Source organism: Ovis canadensis, chromosome 20 (genome assembly GCF_042477335.2).
Source record: "Ovis canadensis isolate MfBH-ARS-UI-01 breed Bighorn chromosome 20, ARS-UI_OviCan_v2, whole genome shotgun sequence".
NCBI lineage: Eukaryota > Metazoa > Chordata > Mammalia > Artiodactyla > Bovidae > Ovis > Ovis canadensis.
Window position 1 is genome coordinate 39325276 of NC_091264.1, and position 18701 is coordinate 39343976.

An 18701-nucleotide genomic window follows, 5' to 3' on the forward strand; every position below is an offset into this window, starting at 1 on the left:
TGGAAGCTACTGAGCCCTCTGTCTAGGGCCCTTGAGCCACAACTATTGAGCTGAAGTCTGAGCACCCTAGAGCCCGTGCTCTGCAAGAGAAACCATTGCAATCCCCCACATTGCAACCAAGAGTAGCCCCCACTCACAGTAGCTAGAAAAAGCCCACGCACAGCCACAGAGACCTAGCATAGCCAAAAATAAAATTAATTAATTAATTTTTAAAAATAAAGTAGATCTAGCCCCATAGCAAATGCTCAACCCAACCAAGTTGGGATCTGAGCCTTTAGCAAGGGGAAAGATTGGTGTTAACTAGAGTTTGGGGCAGGCTCCTGAAGGAGACAGAACTGGGAACAGACTGAAAATGAGTGGGATGAGCAGTTGTCTACATTTATAACAGCAGACCTTCAATATCAAATGCCAGAATTAAATAAGAAACAGAATCTTAATATTTGGGCTTTGGAAAGAAATCATTTCTCTCTATATTCAATAACAACAGATTTCAGACTGTGGTTTTTCAGATGTTAATTCTCAAAGAATCTACACATGCTTAAATTGTAGAAATCAGAACACTATAGCATTTTTTTCTTTTTGAAATGAAGGCACTAAAAAACAGAAGAAAAAATAAACAAAAAAAGAAAAATAAGTAATTAAAATTAAGCACCTATCAAGGTGTGGGTTGGCTAAAGGAACTCTTTTTTAGAAACAGAAATCTCCCACTACGAGTATATGGGCTCTGTGTCCAAGACTGCACCGCAGGCTGACCCTTTACAAAGTCCTGGATCTGGCCACAGGTTAATCAGGATTTCCTGAGCATTCTCTGTACATATCTGCTTCCAGGCATCTGCTCAAATGTTCACCCACCTGGGAAAGTCCCTCCCTCATCTCTCCAGGTATGTCAGACCCCCTACCTTCAGGACCCAGGTGAAACCCAACATCCTCCAGGAAGCTTTCCCAACCTTGCCCCCACTCATTATTCCTTGTATCTGAATGCCAATAGCACTGTTCACTGTACTATCAGTTTGCAATTATCATATTTTTCATATACTTACTTTTCCAGATACATGCCCTATCCTCAAAAGAAACTGTTTAAGTCTTTCAAGTCAAGGAATGTAGACATTTGTTTATGATTCCAGTGCCTTCTATGTTACACTGCAATTTGGTGGGCACTACCCCCAAACATGGGGCTTGCCAGGTGGCATTAGTGGTAAAGAATCTGCCTGCCCATGCAGGAGACACAAGAGACAAGAGACGTGGGTTCAATCTCTGGGTCCGGAAGATCCCCTGGAGTAGGAAATGGCAACCCACTCCAGTATTCTTGCCTGGAGAATCCCATGGACAGAGGAGTCTGGTGGGCTACGGTCCATGGGGTCGCAGAGTCTGACACGACTGAGCGACTGAGCACACACACACACACACACACACACACACACACACTAAATATACACAACCGAGCATCTTTTCAAGTCCCCAGCTAGCCACGTTTTCCATAAGTCCACTAGGAACACTCTCTGGTTCGAAAAGTGGCCAAAATTGAGACATGCTAAAAGGACTGTATCTGAGGTGTTACATATTAGTGAAGTGAAAGTCGCTCAGTCCTGTCTGACTCTTTGTAACCCTATGGACTGTAGCCTGCTAGACTCCTCTGTTTATAGAATTCTCCAGGCCAGAATGCTGGATGGTTAGCCATTCCTTTCTGAGGGGGGATCTTCCCAACCCAGGGATTGAGCCCAGGTTTCCTGCATTGTAGGGGGATTCTTTACCATCTGAGCCACCAGAAAAGCTATACATTAACATCACTTCAAAGAAACCTAGTGCCGAGAGATGGAGATTCATTCACTTGAAATAAATTTCTGTTCTGTACTCTTGAAAATAATAGATGGATCATTTCAGGGTATTCCATAAACGGAAGCATGACTATAGACTGGTCTGTGTGAGAAAGGGTTTAGCAAAGGGCATTTCTCCTTGCGAGGGGACAGCTGAAGAGGTGTCATTTAACAGCTTTCAGAGGCCCGTCACTGCAGTGATTGAGGTGGACAGAAGGCATGGACATGACCAAGGCCCTTAAAAGACACAAACAGGTGGGAGAGCGTGCTGGGGGTGGGCGGAGGGCTGGAGGGTACAAAAGGCAGAGGCTGGCCTTCTGAGGGCAGAGACGAAGAAGGCGGAGAGCAAGCCTTCCCGGGGAACAGGTGGAGAGGGGGCAGCAGAGCTAGGCAGGACACAATCAGAGGAAAAAAAACAGAAGGAAAGGGATAAAGGGCCAGTGAGCGGACCTGACACAAACAAGGAGAAATGATGATTAAAAAGATATGCGTGAAGAGAAAAGGAGGAGACAGGAAAAGGGAACAAGTAAGGAGTCAAAATAAGGAAAAAGCGCACAAGCTAAATGCTTAGAAAGTCACCGGGCAGTTTGGCTGACCGGGAGAAGCGCCATAGCCAGACTCCAAAGGGAACCATCAGAAGGACAGAGGCAGGCGATTTAAGTAGCCAGCTCCTGAGGTAAACATGAAAAATAAATAAAAAAATAAATAAAATAGAAGATGGAAAAGGTGAGAAGCAGGAGAGGGAAAACCCAGAGGAGACACTGGCCCAGAAACCTTTTTAACTTTCTGCAAGAATCTTCAAGGCCCCAAACTAGGCCAAGATTCTGACTGACATTTCTGAGCTCACCAGCTGCTGTTTCCTTGAGAGAATTCTGACAGGAAGGCATAGAAATGCAAGCCAACACTGCTAGCTCTGGGAAAAAAAAAAAAAAATCCACGCTCCAAACACCTCCACGGGGCTGGAGCCTGCAAGGGAAGAAGGCATACAGAGGAGGGACCCAGCGGCAACTTTTCCCCAGGTAGGTACAGAGCTGCTCCCGCGGGTGGTGGGGTAGGGGGAGGGCTTTCTCCTCTAACTGTCCTCTGGCCGTTCCTGCCTGGCCCATCTGTCTTTCTCTCTTTGTGCATTTTGTGGAAGCCCTGCGGGCAGCCTGCTTCTGTCATCTGAAGCCAGCTCCACGGTGTCTCCAGAAGCAGGTGAAGCTTCACGTCTGCATCCCACAGGGGCGGGGGAGGACATCGCTGGAATCCAGCTCCATCAGGCAGAGCCAGGCCAGGGGAATTGGAGGAGAGAAATCGCCCCAGCCCGCATGATTGGTGTGTGGGAGTGACTTGTCGGCTGGGTCCCGACAGTGAACCCGATTCTGTGTGCTGGGGCTTGAAGCAAAAGCAGAGGGGAAGGAGGGTGGGTGGAAAAGACAGTTGATGAAGAGGGTAGAGATTCCACCGTCACCTAGGCACTGCTCCATGGCCTAAAGAAGAAGTAGGCTTGGGGATGGGATGAACGAGACTCAGACCTTGTGACCTTGAACTGGCCTCTTGCCCTTTCAGTGCCTTGGTTATTTTGAATGTATGTTGAAATATTCTTCAAAGCAATGCAAAGGCAGTTCTAATCTGTCATGTATCTCAAATAATCACTGAATGGGAGCATTTTCTTCCGATGACCCCACAGATGTCCCCACTAAGACATTATGAAGTGTTACATCTTATTAAAAAACTGAGAAGTCCCTGAGCAATGTACTTCTTTGGAAAACTAGGACAAGAACCAGATTCTCTAATATGTTCCCTGGATCTTAAGCAATTCTTGATCTTCACTCAATTTAACAGGTGCACTTTTTCTTTTTTTTAAGTGAGAGATTTTGGAGCTACAGAGTTTTATCAATATTCTGTATTATTGCGCTGTGTTATCATTATGATCCCTCTGCAAGTACAATGTGTGGTCATATGTCAGTGGACCCTCTGCTGAGATAGCTTCTCAAGAAAAACGTCCACCTCATTTTATATCCATTCTTCAGCAAACCCCATTTGAAGTTTATTTGTAAGAACTGGGAGCCAAAGAAATGGCCCCCAGTTGTGTATAACCCCTCAGGCTGAAAACTCTTTTAGTCAGTTAGTAACTTCATAGACTGGGCTTCTGTCTTTGGAGTGTTGCGTGTCTCTGTGCACCCTCACCGGTGAAAGCTCCTATAACCGCACCCCTGAACGGAGCTCACGCCTTCCTGGCTTCTGTATGGCTTTAGTCCTCTTCCTCACCTCCTCATTTTTAGAAAGTTCCGAATGTAAGGGCTGATTCTTTGCCCTTGAATTGTTCAAACACTATTGAACTAGAGCAGTGGCTCCCCCAAGTATGGTTCCTAGACCAGCAGCATCAGAATCACCCAGGAGCCTGTTAGAGATGCCAAGTCTTGGATCCCACTCCAGACTTACTGCTTCCCAGGCATAGCTCAGCTGGTAAAGAGTCTGCCTGTAATGTGGGAGACCTGGGTTCTATCCTCGGGTTGGGAAGATTCCCTGGAGAAGGGGTAGGCCACCCACTCCAGTATTCTCCAGCATGGCTCAGACAGTAAAAAGTCTGCCTGAAATGTGGGAGACCTGGATTGGGAAGATCCCATGGAGAAGGGAAAGGCTACCCACTCCAGTATTCTGGCCTGGAGAATTCCATGGACTGTAGAGTCTATGGGGTCACAAAGAATCAGACAAGAATGAGCAACTTTCACTTTCTTTCACTTCCAGACCTACTGAGTCAGGCACTCCTGGGGTGGAGCCGGCATTCTGTGCCTTAGCCAGCCCTCCAGGGGACTTTGTTATACCAAATTCAAAGCTTAAAGTTTTTTAAAGTGCTCTCTCCGGAGGAGGCTGGTGGGCTACAGTCCATGGGGTCGCAAAGAATCGGACACGACTGAGCAACTTCACTTCACTTCACTTCCTTAACACAGAGCTCAGATCTCCCTACAGGTGGGACTCTGGTTGCCTACAGCGCTAGCAAGTAAAGTCTCTCAGTCATGTCCGACTCTTTGCAACCCCGTGGACTGTAGCCCACCAGGCTCCTCTGTCCATGGGATTCTCCAGGCAAGAATACTGGAGTGGGTTGCCATTTCCTTCTCCAGGGGATCTTCCCAACCCAAGGATCGAACTCAGGTCTCCTGCATTGCAGGCAGATGCTTTAACCTCTGAGCCACACTTCTAAAAGAGACCCCTCCACAAACAACCATCTCTCAGTCAGTGCCTTGTGTCCTTCATCAGCAAAATAGGAATATTTAATAAAAGTTGCTTGTTACAGTGCTGAGAACACTTACATAGGAAGAGTAGCAGTGGTGATAGCTTTATCTCCTCCACCCTTATTGAGCAAAAGGCCTTCACCGAGTGGTGTGGGGAATCAAAACCAAAGCTATCAGGTCCTAGCCCTTTTTGTGAGGAAACGTGTGCATTACAGATACCCAGGGAATCCGATAGCAGGGTGAGATGTGATGCACGCCCAAAGACAGGTGCAAATAGAAACAAAGATGAAGAGGGGAAACTGGGAGAAAACTTTGTGGAGCAAGTATCTTTTGAACTGAGATTTGAGAGAAACTTTAACTAGTGGGAAAAGAACAAAGGGAAAAGAACATTCCAGGTAGAAGCTGAGGTTCGGGAACATGGAAAAGATCAGATGCCAGTGGCCAGGTGTGGACCACAGTGCCTGCTCCCCTTTCTGCTACTAATACGTTCACTGTTCACATAGTAGAAAGAGGTCACCCATTTGTCGTCATGTCTGCAAGGAATTCTTCCTTAAATCCAAACTAAATACTTTTCCTTGGACTGCTCTCAAATGAGTCCTTTCCAGTATTAAATGATTTCATTACTTTAGTATCTACTTCTCTCTTTCTTATTTATTATTAGGTCCCTGTTTTTCAAAGTCTTCTGCCCACTTTCAGCAGAATCCATTGAGAACGGTTGCAAAAATGCAGATTCCTGAGCCCAGGCTCCCGGGCTTCTCTCAGGAGCTTTGGAGGGCAAGACAGAAGAATCTGCATTTTTAACAAGCTCCCTTATGATTCTAATGTTCTCTCTAAGTTTGAAAGCAGCTCTTCCAGAGCTGTTCTTTCCCAAATTTGCAGAGCCTAGAAATCCCCTAGAAGAATCTTGTTTAAAATGTGAATGCCGGGCCAGTCCCATGGAGATTGATTCTGTGGCTCTGGGTTTTTGGGAACACGGTGCCTCTATGTTGGGAATAGGTGCATCTATGTCGGGAACACGGTGCCTCTATGTTGGGAATAGGTGCCTCTATGGCTCTAGGCTCAGATGAGGTTGGGATATACAGTGCATAAAATGAATGCGTGCTCTGGGTCAAAGAGGTCCTTCAAGTCCTAGGTTAGTTATTTATCAGCTGTGTGATGTGGGTGTTTCCTAACCACTCCTTGCCTCCAGGTTATCTAACCTACTGGAGTGAGTTTCATCCTGTGTAATGAAAGGTACTTCACAGAATGGCTGGAAGCATAAAGAAGTAAGTGACTTAGTATCATGCTGGCTCTCTCTCCTGGACCCCTTGCCCCAGCCTCCTCCAAAGTACCAGTTTAGCCCTCCAGCTCTGATGAGAAACAGGATAAGCACTGCAGTGATGGTGAAATACCACCGAGAGAAGTGGCAGGGTGCCTGCAGGGAGAGAAGATGGGTTTGGGAGCTGCCCTTGCTCTTGGCTGGCCCTGGGAAGTTAAAATCAGGCTCATGCCCAGGATGGAATCAACATTCAGGACTGGCCAGTCCTCTAAAAATAGCAAGATGTCTGGCTGAGCCTTTGGAAAAATAAAGTTCTGTCTCCACACATTAACCTAGGCTTGCCTTAAATGGAGGGGCCTCTGCTTTATTTCCTACCCCCTCAGCCAGATGATGGTAAGCCCCAAATAATTTGTCTTGAGCCTTGGTGAACTCCAGAATAGCTTCTGTTTCATGGCAGCGACTGAGCACACTGGCAGTGATTCCAGTACAGGTCACAAGAGCTCAGACTCCCAGGGTAGATGTGTCTGTGTGGACTGTCCTCCTGCAGAGACCAGAAGGATCCAAATCCCCATAAAAGCATCAACTTTTGGGTTCTATTGTAAGAAACTTTTATCAGGCCTTTCTATGGGGCAGAGAAGGGAGAGAGAAAACTAAGATGCTTCTACTCAAAATTCAGAGAGTGAAATGGGGGTGATTTTCCTGCAGTCTTGCTTTCTCTTCGTCCAGCAAAGGGCTGACTAGGTAGGGTCAGCTCTGTCGTCAGAGGGCAAGGCCTTAAGATGGATAAGGGGACAGTCTGAGTATCTCACCATTCATGTCTTTTCCTAAAACTCCTGAAAATGAGACTGGAGCTCTGTATATTCAGAATCTCTATTGATTCTTGTCAGATATGATACTGATGAATTCTTTCCTTAACAAATCTTTTTCAGACATATGAAATTATTACAAATGGGATTTTTTTAAAATAAGGGAAACCAAAATTGTGAAAGATATATTTTTTAAAAATATTTAAGCTTTCCCAAATATCTCGCCTGGAAAATCCCATGGACGGTGGAGTCTGGTGGGCTGCAGTCCATGGAGTCCCTAAGAGTCGGACACAACTGAGCTACTTCACTTTCACTTTTCCCTTTCATGCATTGGAGAAGGAAATGGCAACCCACTCCAGTGTTCTTGCCTGGAGAATCCCAGGGACGGGGGAGCCTGGTGGGCTGCTGTCTATGGGGCTGCACAGAGTCGGACACGACTGAAGTGACTTAGCAGCAGCAGCAGCCGCAAATATCTTAGAACCACCCCTTGTAAAACTGTCACATGAATGAAACTCTTTAAAATGGGTCAAACATAAGGACTTCCATGGAGTGGGTAGTCTCTGTTGCCATATTAATATTAATTAATAAAGAATATATTGAATAGGAGTTACAAGAGTGATAGAGACCATTTGTTAGACTTCTAATACTGGGTTCATGGCACTGTGCATGCTTCTAATTCACTGAAGCCTCCTGTTGAATCAGTAGCATTACAATCACTTTACAGGTGAGCAAACAGGTTCAGACAGGTTAAGTAGCTTGCTCAGAGTCACAGAGCCAGAATGCACAGATGCCCAAGCCAGGTTCTTCCTGCCTACACCCCTCTGCCATCAGTAATCTTGAAGATTCCTTTGCCTATCATTCAGACCTCTCCTTGTTTTAGCTCATCCTTGATTTTGCCCAAATGCAAGAGTCTTTCTGAGGCCATTCATGGGAAACCACCATCTTTCCTTCTCATGCTGTTTCTGAGACACTTATATTCAAATACTGCCCTGATTGGTGAAAGAAGTAGGAAAGAACTATAATTTCTGCTTATGCTTTTCACGCTACCTTGACTGTTTACTTACATTCTGAATGCTTTTAAATGGAGTTTCTCAAGAACAAGGGAAATTTAAGGCTTGTGATCAACTGACTACAGGGCAGAGGAGGGGGAAATAAATCTTCTTTTCAATATAACATGTTGAGTGACATTTTATATGGCCATCAGCCTGTTCTATGAAACTCAAGACCCTCCACATGTGTTATCTCATTAATCTTTAACCCACACTGTGGTGGGCAGATGGAGTTATACAGCTATTACAGGAATGAAAGAGAAAGGGTAGTGATTTCACCAACATCTTAGAGCACACTTGTGGCCATGTGATACAACATCCCTCCCCATCCTTCCTACTAACACCACCAGCCAAAATCAGAAGATTTGGGCAGGTAAGAAGCTAAAAACATAATCTGGGGAAAAGACCTAAAGCCAGTTGCTGTATCAGTGTCCCTTGCCCTGTGCAAAACTCAGAAACATGTTTTTATAGTCCTATCCTAGAATTTTTCCTCCCATTTATGCTGGTCTGAAAGATTCTGATTTTATTGCAGTTGTTTGCTTTGTTTTTCCAGCCTACCTTTCCCTTCATTTCCACATCTGTTCCATGAATTTCCATGAATTTCCTTCCTGATAGTTTAAGTTAGATGACATGGAAAAGTAAGATGAGACTCAAAACAATCAAATATTTGGTTCTCCAAAGTTTATTGTTGTTTTTTTCTGAAATTTTGAAAGGAAATTTTAAATAATCTTTTGACCATATGAGGTTGGGCTTGACCAAAAGACAAAATAATTCACATCCAAATGCCAGAGATAGCCTCACCCCAGGGATGATTAGCATGGTCTTGGTTTTCTGGCATCATTTCTTGAGAAATTGATTTTTTTTTTTTTTTTTGCATCCTTACATGAATTAATCACCTTCTGGCCCTCAGTTGGTTTATGAAGGACAGGTCTCTTAAAACTGGCTCTTTCTAGTACTCAGGACCAAAAAACTCAGTCTCTCTCACTTATGCAAATCCCCTTTCCTGAAAAGCACGCGCGTGCCATGCATGGGCTTCACAGATCTAGATGTGAAGGATTTAACCAGTTAAAATGAACCTGTACTCAACTCTGAGTTCTCTGGTTCAGTGGAAGAGATGAGACATTTTGATCTTCTCAAGGGCACAGTTACATCTTCTCATTGGTCCCTCTGTCTCTCCTCCCCACCAGCCCTTGTTTTAATTGACCACAGCCCCCAAACCTGGGGGAGAAAGAACAGTCCCACATTCTCACTCACACTAAGTTTGTACTTGACTATGGGGGACAACTTTGTTTTCACAGCAGAAGCTGATTCATAAGCCCTTGGATTGGATTAAATGAGTTATTGGATAATTCCTGAGATCAGCCATAAAGATTTTGACTGGGGTGTCATTTTCCTGAGAAAAAGTATGGTACATAAGCCACCACCTCAAGGGTGCAGCTGCAGAGGAATCAATGTTCACAGAGTATAAAACCTATAGACATTTTCTTCCCTTGCTTCCCATTGAATTCCCAACTTCCAAGCCTATCTCCATGGATGGATCCAAGACTGTCCTTCCAACCTGATTCACTTTTTTAAGGGCTTACCATTTACATATGTGTGAACAGATTCATTTCTACAACCCCGATCTCTAAAACCAGATGAACGTAACAGCTATTTCATAGAGTAGGGAGGATTCAAGGAACTTGTCAGAGCACCAAAAATCATCTCTGTCATAGAGAACATGCTTGAAAACATTTCTGTTCTTATTTGTGTTACTTTTAATAGATTTCATTGATTGCCCTTGTCAACACTGTGAAGCCCAAACCTTCTTTGGGGCACAGGTCTTCCCTCCGCATCCTCTCTGATTCCTGGCAGAGTATTAGATCCTCTGAAGCTGAAAAACCCCATTACCCTTCAGCCGGGGTGGCCTGTCCAGACTCTGGGTGACTCCCCAGCTGCCAGCGTTCCTCACTTTTCTGCAGCTTGGGCCTCACAGATCATAGGGCAGGTGATGAGCGAGGGGGAGCAGAATCTGCTCCGCAATGGTGCTCGGAATGCTGCGTGGCAGCTGCAGCCCATCAGTTGCGCCCACGACAGACATACAGTAGGAAGTGCAGGAAGGCCTGGTATGGTCCAAGCAGGGGTCCTTCACTGTGCATGTGAGGAATAGCATCTCTGTAGGATGCTCTCTGTCGCCGGCTTTTTCTCTCTCCCTCTCTTTCTCTTTCTCTCTAATTTTCCTTCATGGGATTCCAAACGTTAAAACAGAATCATATTGACCTGTATAAAACCAAGGCAAATTAGTGACTAGTAATAATAAAAGTTTTGATACATTATAACTGAATGAAAATAAGCTAGAGAAACTTGGGTGCCATTTTTTCCTGAGCAAACAGTAGAGCAACGGCTGGACCCCCACCCCCACCCCAAAGCACCCCTATGCCTCACAACAGAGGTGTTGCAGGACAGTTTGAGGAGAATGCTGGGGTGATGGCGTGAGGTCCCGGGAGCCCTGCCCTCCAAGCTTCCCCACCTAGAGGAGGAGGAGAGTGGGAGGGGCCCCCATCTGAGATGTGGGGCTGCATCCGGACGATGGAGGAAGCAGGCAGGGGCCAAGACTGCTTCCCAAGGCCACATGCTTCTTTATATCCCCATACGGATTACTTTGCTATGGAATGTAAGGAAGTGTGTGGTTTCGGCGAGCGCCTCTCCTCGGCCCCACAGTCCCACCCAGAGCACCTGGCCCCTTCTTCCCCATCCCGGCCTTGAGCCCCCAGGCATCCTCATTGAGAAAGGGAGAGCCTCCGAATCTTGCCTGGAGTCCTCCCCACAGCCTTTCTCTCACTCCTGAGGTTTCATCCCCCACCCAAGGATCAGGCACACTGACTGTGGTCCCCGAGTGCCCTCCGTGGCCGTCTCCCCAGACTTAGCTCCTCATTCGAGGAGAGCACACATCACCTGAAGATTTGTTGCAAGGTCAGCCCTCACCGTCCAAGCTCCTTCCTCCTGTCCTTTTGCTCCTGAAAGATGTTTCTACCAACCAAACTGAACCGTAAAGCCTTCATACCTGGCTGTATCACTTTCCTTCATCATTACTGGTGTCTAGGGCAGTTCCTGCATCTCCAAGGGTTCTCACTGCAGATGGGTAGGAGCTGGGAGGCTCAGGGGATCCAGCCTTGTCACACAGCCAGTCCCCTGACCCTGCTCTGCCATCTTTTCCTCTTTGTATCACAACCTGTCACCAAGCGGTACTGAAAGAGGCTGTCTGTGGAAGAGGTTTGAGGTGTTAGAATAGAGATTCTCCCATCCAGTTGGCTTAGTTCCTTTCTCTCCTCTTCCCTGAACCTCTTTGTTCTCAGCCTTGAGCCTAAAGCGCCTGAACCCACACCAGGAAGGAGGTGGACGTAGAAAGGAAAGCCTTAATTATGAGGAGAAACTGTGGTCCCCCAAGGCTTAGCCATCAGCTAATCCCAGCTCTGAGAAGGGTCTCCCTCCCTCACTGATGCCCAGCCCCAGGGGGGGCTTCCTGCATCCCACGGCTCTGCTTCTTTCTTGTTAGGTGAGTGTGTGACATGAGGGCTGGGACCACACTAAACTTCTACTACAAGTTCTCAAGCAAAACAACAAAAGGAGACGCCACAAGATTGGATGGATGTGTGCTGAGAGACACAGGAAGGGGCTGTTAACTGGAACTGAGAAGCCCCAGAATGAGAGCTTGGGATAAGGAGGGACGGAAAGGATGAAGGGAGGGGCCACCATGTTTACAAAGCCGATGGCGGGTAAAGGCTGAGCGGTCAACACTGAAGGACCACAAGGGGCTGGACCCCTCCCTGGGCTGCAGCAAGACAGGTGGCATCACCTGCCTACCTCTTCCGGACACCAGATGTCCTTCAAGGTCAGCCAAAAAGGACTCCTTGAAAATTGGGGGAAACTTAGAAGAATGTGGGAGAATTGCTACAGACGGGGCAGCCACAGGATGGAATGGAGAAACTTACAGTTTTAGATAAGCAATTCTCAACTGGAGGTGATAAAGCCCCCTGCCCGGGGCACATTTGGCAATGTCTGGGGACATTCCTGGTTGCCACAACTAGGCAGTTCTACTGGTATCAAGTGGACACAGATCAGAGAAGCTGCCAAACACCCTACAATGCACAGGACAGCCACCACAACAGAGACTTATCTAAATGCCAATATGCCAAGGTTGAGAAACCCTTCCTTTAGATCATGTTACTTTGACTGAAGTCGCTGACATGGGTATATGATAGTACATTATCCCTCAAAGAAAATTTTTGCCCTTCTTTTACAAGCATTGCTTTGTCTTCAAACCTGTAAAATGGACAGATACCTCCAAGTTGTGCTTCTTTTCAGTGACAGCCCTTCCCTTTTCTAAATCATAACTGCTCCAAAGATAGTTTTCCTATTCCTACCCTAAGATTTATTTCATGTCATCTGCTTAGAAATTGGGGTTGTAATGTGTGAGTGAGGCAGGAAGTAAATGAAGAATAGGGGAGAGGTGATGAAGAGCAGTGTCCTGAGTTGAGGAAACTGCAGTGCCCGGGGCTTGACTGATGAGCTGGACAATGCACTTTTTTCACCTGGCTGACCTCCACCGGCATGGCTGCCTATCTAACCCTTGCTCCTTAGAAGGAACCAGAGGATTGCCGGGCTAGGATAGCAGTAGCCGGGGGAAGAGCTAGTGAACCATAAGCTGTGGCTGCAAGACATCTGTGTCGCAGGTAGGAGCTGAGGGTAAAGATGAGGTACTTAACTGCAGAGCTGCAGGATGCCAGCCAAGGAGGCGGGGATTCAGAACAAAAAGGGCTGCACCAGCATCACTCTGGACCCAGGCGCAGTTGACAGGACCCCTGGTCCTCCGTCACAACCGTCACACCTGCCACTTCTCTGGTGCCTTGTTGAGCACTTTGGTTTCTGGGGTGTCTTACTGCCCCCAGGCAGTGCTCTCAAGCTGGGATGCCCCTGGCAGAGGTCTGCTTGGCTAGGTAAACCAGCTCTGCTTTTTCCCATCAGTGGTTTCTAAAACTTCAGAGACAAAATGAAAATACTTGCAGTCAACGGAAGGGAAACATGTAAAGGACAAACTGGCATTGAGAGTGAAACTCTTGACCTCAAAAGCAGTGGGGATTTTCCCGAGGACTTTCCCATGACCCCTGAAGGGGTCCCCTGGACCCCTTTCCTTTGTTTCCACTAAGACTTACAACAAGTCGGTGTGGTAGGTATACTCCCCCAACTGCACAGAGGCATAAATTGAGGTTTAACTTCTGAAAAGCAAGAGAGCCAGGAGGCATCCATGGGATCTGATCGCAGGTAAGTATGACTCCAAGGCCACAGGCTTTCTGCTTCATTTCACTCCCTTCATCAGGGAGAGGATATAAAAGGGCTGGCAAGCCCACCCCCAAGAGCAGTTCCCCACCACCATTCAAAATATTCTTTCTTCTTATCTCTTCCCTCACCTGCTCAAATGTATGATGAAGATAGCCAGGCCACCTTCCTGGGGAAGATATCCTCCTTGATCAGCTCCTTGACCCCTTGGCCACACTTTCCCAGAAATCCAGGGAAACCAGTGGGTACCTCTGCTCACCCAGTGGTTCTCAGACTTCAGCTGCATCAGAATCACCTGAAGAGCAGTTTTTACTAGATTTCTGGGCCATCAGATGTTTGGAACTGGTCAACGTTGCTTTTCCTTTGCAAGGTCAGCCTACAGGTCCCTACACACTGGAGCCCAGACTTCTCCTTTAAAAAATATAGGAATCAAAGATTTCCCAACCTCTGTGGGACAGCCATTTAGTCAGTTCTGGCCATTTGTGGAAACCAAACAGCCTCACTGTCTATCACCTGGAGAATGACTAATGAAACTGATGTATACTCTCACAGTAGAAAACTATAAAAATAATAAAAATTAATAAATGACTGCTGCCACAAAATATGAATAAATCTTACAAATATCATTTTAGGTGAGAATACCATTAGAGCAGAATACCTCCTGTATGATACTATTATGTTAAAAAAAAACAAGCAATATATTATTTAGGAAGTAATATATTATTCTGGTAAAAACTATAAAGAAGAACATTTAAATTGTATGAAAAACAGAGCTCAGAATAATAATTACCTACGAGGGGAAACTAAAGAGATAAACTGGGAAAAGCATTCAGAAAGCTTCAATAGTATTGATTTCACCAGTTCTTTTCCTAAGGTAAACAGTTGTTTGTTGTTGGTATTGATCTCACCACTATGTGTCATAATTTACACACGTGTTACATTTATTCTTTCATAAATATACTGCATTTGAATTAAAATTGTAAACTATTTTAAAAATTATGATATGAGATATTCAAAAGCTTACTTCAGAATGTTGTTTGTTTTGGAAAATCAGAGGAGTGAAAAATGTGGGAGATTTTTATTTTCCAAATTCTACAATTCTTTATCATGTTAGTTCCTCACAATTTCATATTTGAAAAAAGAATAAGGGTAAAAGACATAAAGTTGTGCAATGCAAAATACAAATTGCTTATGGTTTTCACAAACCCAAAGAGAGCGTTCTGGACAAGGCAAGCTCCCGGGATCTGATTCATGCTAATGCCAGCTCCTTCTGTGTTGCAGGCTTGAACCAGGGATGCTCGGGACACACCAAGAATCCTCGCCCTAGAGGCTGCAGTCACCTCCCCCAGGAGCTGCCCCCTGCTCTGGCTGGTCAAACGGAACCAAGTCCGTCTTCCTGAGAGGTTTGGTCCCCTTCAACCAGCTACAGCAGGGCTGGCAAAGCCCAGTCCTTGGAGAAACAGAAGAGATTCGCCTTCTGTGGCTGAAAGTACCTACTACCGTTTCTCTTAAGAAAATGACTGATTTTGTTATCACATTCATGCTCTCAGGAAGGGAGAAAAGGGGAGCCCTGGCTTCACAAGTGAGCCAGAGTTCCTCTTTCCACACGCAGAGCTCTGTGCCTGCACCCGCAGCTAGACCCACTCATGTGCTCTTGACACACAGTAAGGACTTTAGTATGGGCTGTGCTTCAGCCCTGGACCATCCAGGGGAGAGCGTGACCCTTAGAAGATGGGGCTCCGGCTCAAAGGGGCTGAGTCTAAGTAAAGAAATTGGATCTATGAAAATAGCACAATGCAATGGAATTGCAAGTCACAGCATGACTGGTTCCAAAACATAATTCTTTTTTTTAATTAATTTATTTTTTATTGAAGAGTAATTGCTTTACAGGATTTTGGTTTTTTTCTGTCAAACCAAAACATAATTCTTTTACACAGCCCATTATATAAGCCTGGCACACCGTCTACTAACAACTTCACCCAAAGAGAGCTACTCACTAAGAAATATACGTGTGACTCAGTTTGCCATCTATAAAATAACAACAGCCATTGTACCTATCACATATGGTTTTATGAAGAATGGAATTAGAATACATGTAAGGGAGTTGGAAAGCCCGCAGTCATTTTTACTTGCTATTAAAGAAAGGATCCTGACCTGCCTTCCAATTTCTTTTTCAAAATTTCTATCTTTAGGATGTCCTTGGCAGTCCAATGATTACAACTTCATACTTCCAATGCAAGGACGCAGGTTTGATCCCTGCTTGGGGAACTAAGATCCCACATGCTGCATGGCGTGGCCAAAATAACGTCTATCTTTAACAGTGTTTCTCGGGATTTGCCCAGTACTTTAGCAAGGCTTATATTTGCTGATGGAATTACAGAAGCCTGTGTTCACATTCTGTCCTCTGACACCAGTGCGGTCTCACAATGCCCAGGAGCCACCAAGTCTCCACACAGGGAAGCTTATTTGGTGATTAGATGTATGTGCCTGGGGGTTCAGGGGGACCAGGTCTGAATCCTGCCCCTCTTGTTTGCTAGTCCTGGTGTAGCCTCCCTGAACCTCAGTTAACCTTATATAAATCTTAGCTTCCACTTCTGTAAAACGGGGACAATAATACTTAAAGTCGATTTGAGGATTTTAAAAGGTAATGCTTAGCAAGAGCTACATGCAGGCCCCCAACCAATGGCAGCTGGTGTTGTATGGCTGTTGTACATACAACAGCTCAAAGACAATGTTGTGTTCACAGGCACTCATAACTGGAAGGGAAAGACCAAATCTTTAAAAAAAAAAAAAAAAACCAGAAAGAAGAACTCAAAAAAAAAAAATCAGTGAAACCTCATCACAGGGTAATTTTATATTCTAACTATTCTACTATCATGCAGCATGCCTTCATTCTGGTATGTGTTACTAGTATGCAAGAAGTTTTACTAAAAAAAAATCAATGGTTCATACATGAGATTGACCATCTTACCTTAAAGAAATATCCTGCCTGGAAAACTCGTTTGAGAGCACTGCCAAGATGCCGGCCTGCAACCACATCTGTAACCAATTTGTCCTTCTGAGTATAGGAAAGCCATAGTGTATGGAGTTTAGACACAGACGCCAGAATGAGACTGCTTGGTGGATCCCAGCATCCTTGTCCCTCACCAGCTGTGCCACTTTGGGCAAATTGTTTGACCTCTCTAGGCCTAGATCCCCTCATATGTAGAATGGAGATATTAACAGTGTGTCTACCTCACGAGGTGTTCATGAAAACGAAATAAAATTGTAAAGGTATAAAACTAGTGCTGGGTGTCTTTGACAATGTATCTGAAATGTTCCTGAAACTAAGCTGATGTTTAATAAAAATTTATTTAATAAGTGATCACCTTGATTTTTCATTCTAAACACAAAGTATGAGATCCTGTGATCTCTGGTTTGACTATTTCTGCATATCTCTTTAAATGTAGCATGCTGATACAATCCCAGAATAGGGATAGGATGCTAGCCAGCTGGCTCTGCCTCCAGGTTCTTGCCTTCCCCAAGAGCTAGATGTTCGTCTCCCACAAGAGAGACAGCGGGATCCCGAAGCACAGTGACAGAGCACTCAGACTCACAGAGGATTAAACAATTTGAGAACAAACATGATCGGGTTCACCTTACAGGGAGGGAACTTTCCACTCAGTTGAGCAGAGATCATTTGGGTATAAGTTAGATGGACAACATCAGGTACAGACAGGAACACTTGCAGATTTGGGATTTTATGGCTGAAATGCCTGATGGAACAGGGCAATACGTATCTTAGACTAAAGAGTACCTTGGTCTTTGTTAGGAAGAAGGCAGCCCACACATGGACCGGCTTTAAGGACACTTGCCTCCTCCCACCTACTGGGTGGTTATCAAAGCATCTCTTTGCCCTTGGCAGGTCATAGGGCTTCCAACACTACTCAGAGAACAGGAGGCAAACATTACCGTCTAAATCCACTCACCCTTGCCTTTGGTGAAGCTGCATCTGGCTTCTGTACTCCAATACCAAATTAAATCTCAGAGTTTTGCATAAAGTAGAAAAGAATAGCTTTATTGCTTTGCCAGGTAAAGGGGGCCGCAGCAGCCTAATGTCCTCAGAACTGTGTGTCCCCACCTGGAGTGGATAGTGAGGAGTTCTGTAGAGATGTTTCAAAGAGGGCTTGATCAGCTCATGGACATTTTTCTGATTGGTTGGTGATAAGGTAAATGGGGGTCAGCATCACCAACAGGTCTGGGGTCTCTGTGCCTATAGGAGCATGCTTTTAACTTCTCCCACCTAGTGAGGTTTCAGTATCTGCAAAACAGCTCAAAGATACTGTTATGTATATCCCTCGAGAGCTAGGGCTATACAGAACAACATATATACAGGGGGCGCCAGGAAAAAAAGGCCTGCCAGTGCAGGAGCCACAGGAAACGTGTGTTTGATCTCTGGGTCAGGAAGACCCCCTGGAGGAGGAAATGGTAATCCATTCCAGTATTCTTGCCTGGAAAATCCCATGGACGTAGGGGCCTGTGGGGCTACAGTCCCTGGGGTCACGAAGAGTCAGACATAGCTGAGCACTCACACACACACACACACACACACACACACACACACACACGTCCTTTGAGGGGAAACCGGAGCTTTACTCCAAGGCTGCACTGCTGTTTCTTGACTGTTCCTCCTCTGTATCGCCCTCCCTTCCCTAACTGGCAACTATTTCAACCTGTTCTGCCGGAACTCAGGGAAGGTTATGGAGGCAGAATGAAGGCTATTACCCATAATCAGGAAATGGTCCAGGGGAAGGACCCAGAAAGGCTTTTGTGCCCTGGAGCCCGACAAGGTCCTGCTCCATTTCACTGGCCACTGCATCTTTCTGGAAACAGCTCTAGCCACAGGCTAGAGCATCCAAACTCAGCATAGCACCCTGGCTCAGTCCCTGAGAATATGACTGTACTCAACCCCTGACAATATGAGTGAAATTTACATTTCTGTCTGATTTTCATATAACCAGAAGAGGAATAAAAGTATCCTTGCTTCCACCAGCCACCAACAAAAAGAAAAAAGCAGAAACCTTCAGAAAGCATTTTTTCTGGTAACTATGAATGGTCTTGACATCTTTGTCCAAAAGTCCCGCAAGACCAGACTGTGCGTTAGTCAGGATTCAAGCTCAGTCAGAGCCGAGCATCGTGCCTGAGGGCTGGGCTTGCTCATCCTGCCATGTTCGCTTTTCAGGGCAGAATCTAGGTTAAGC

The 18701-nt window shown here is 45.6% G+C and overlaps 1 long non-coding RNA gene across 1 annotated transcript; it reads left to right on the plus strand.

Moving 5' to 3' along the window:
- Positions 1 to 2135: 2135 nt before the first annotated feature.
- Positions 2136 to 16825, plus strand: LOC138425218 (uncharacterized). Its single transcript, XR_011251129.1, has 2 exons — positions 2136 to 2833; positions 14743 to 16825. It is a non-coding gene; the product is annotated as an uncharacterized lncRNA (long non-coding RNA).
- The last annotated feature ends 1876 nt before the right edge of the window (positions 16826 to 18701 follow it).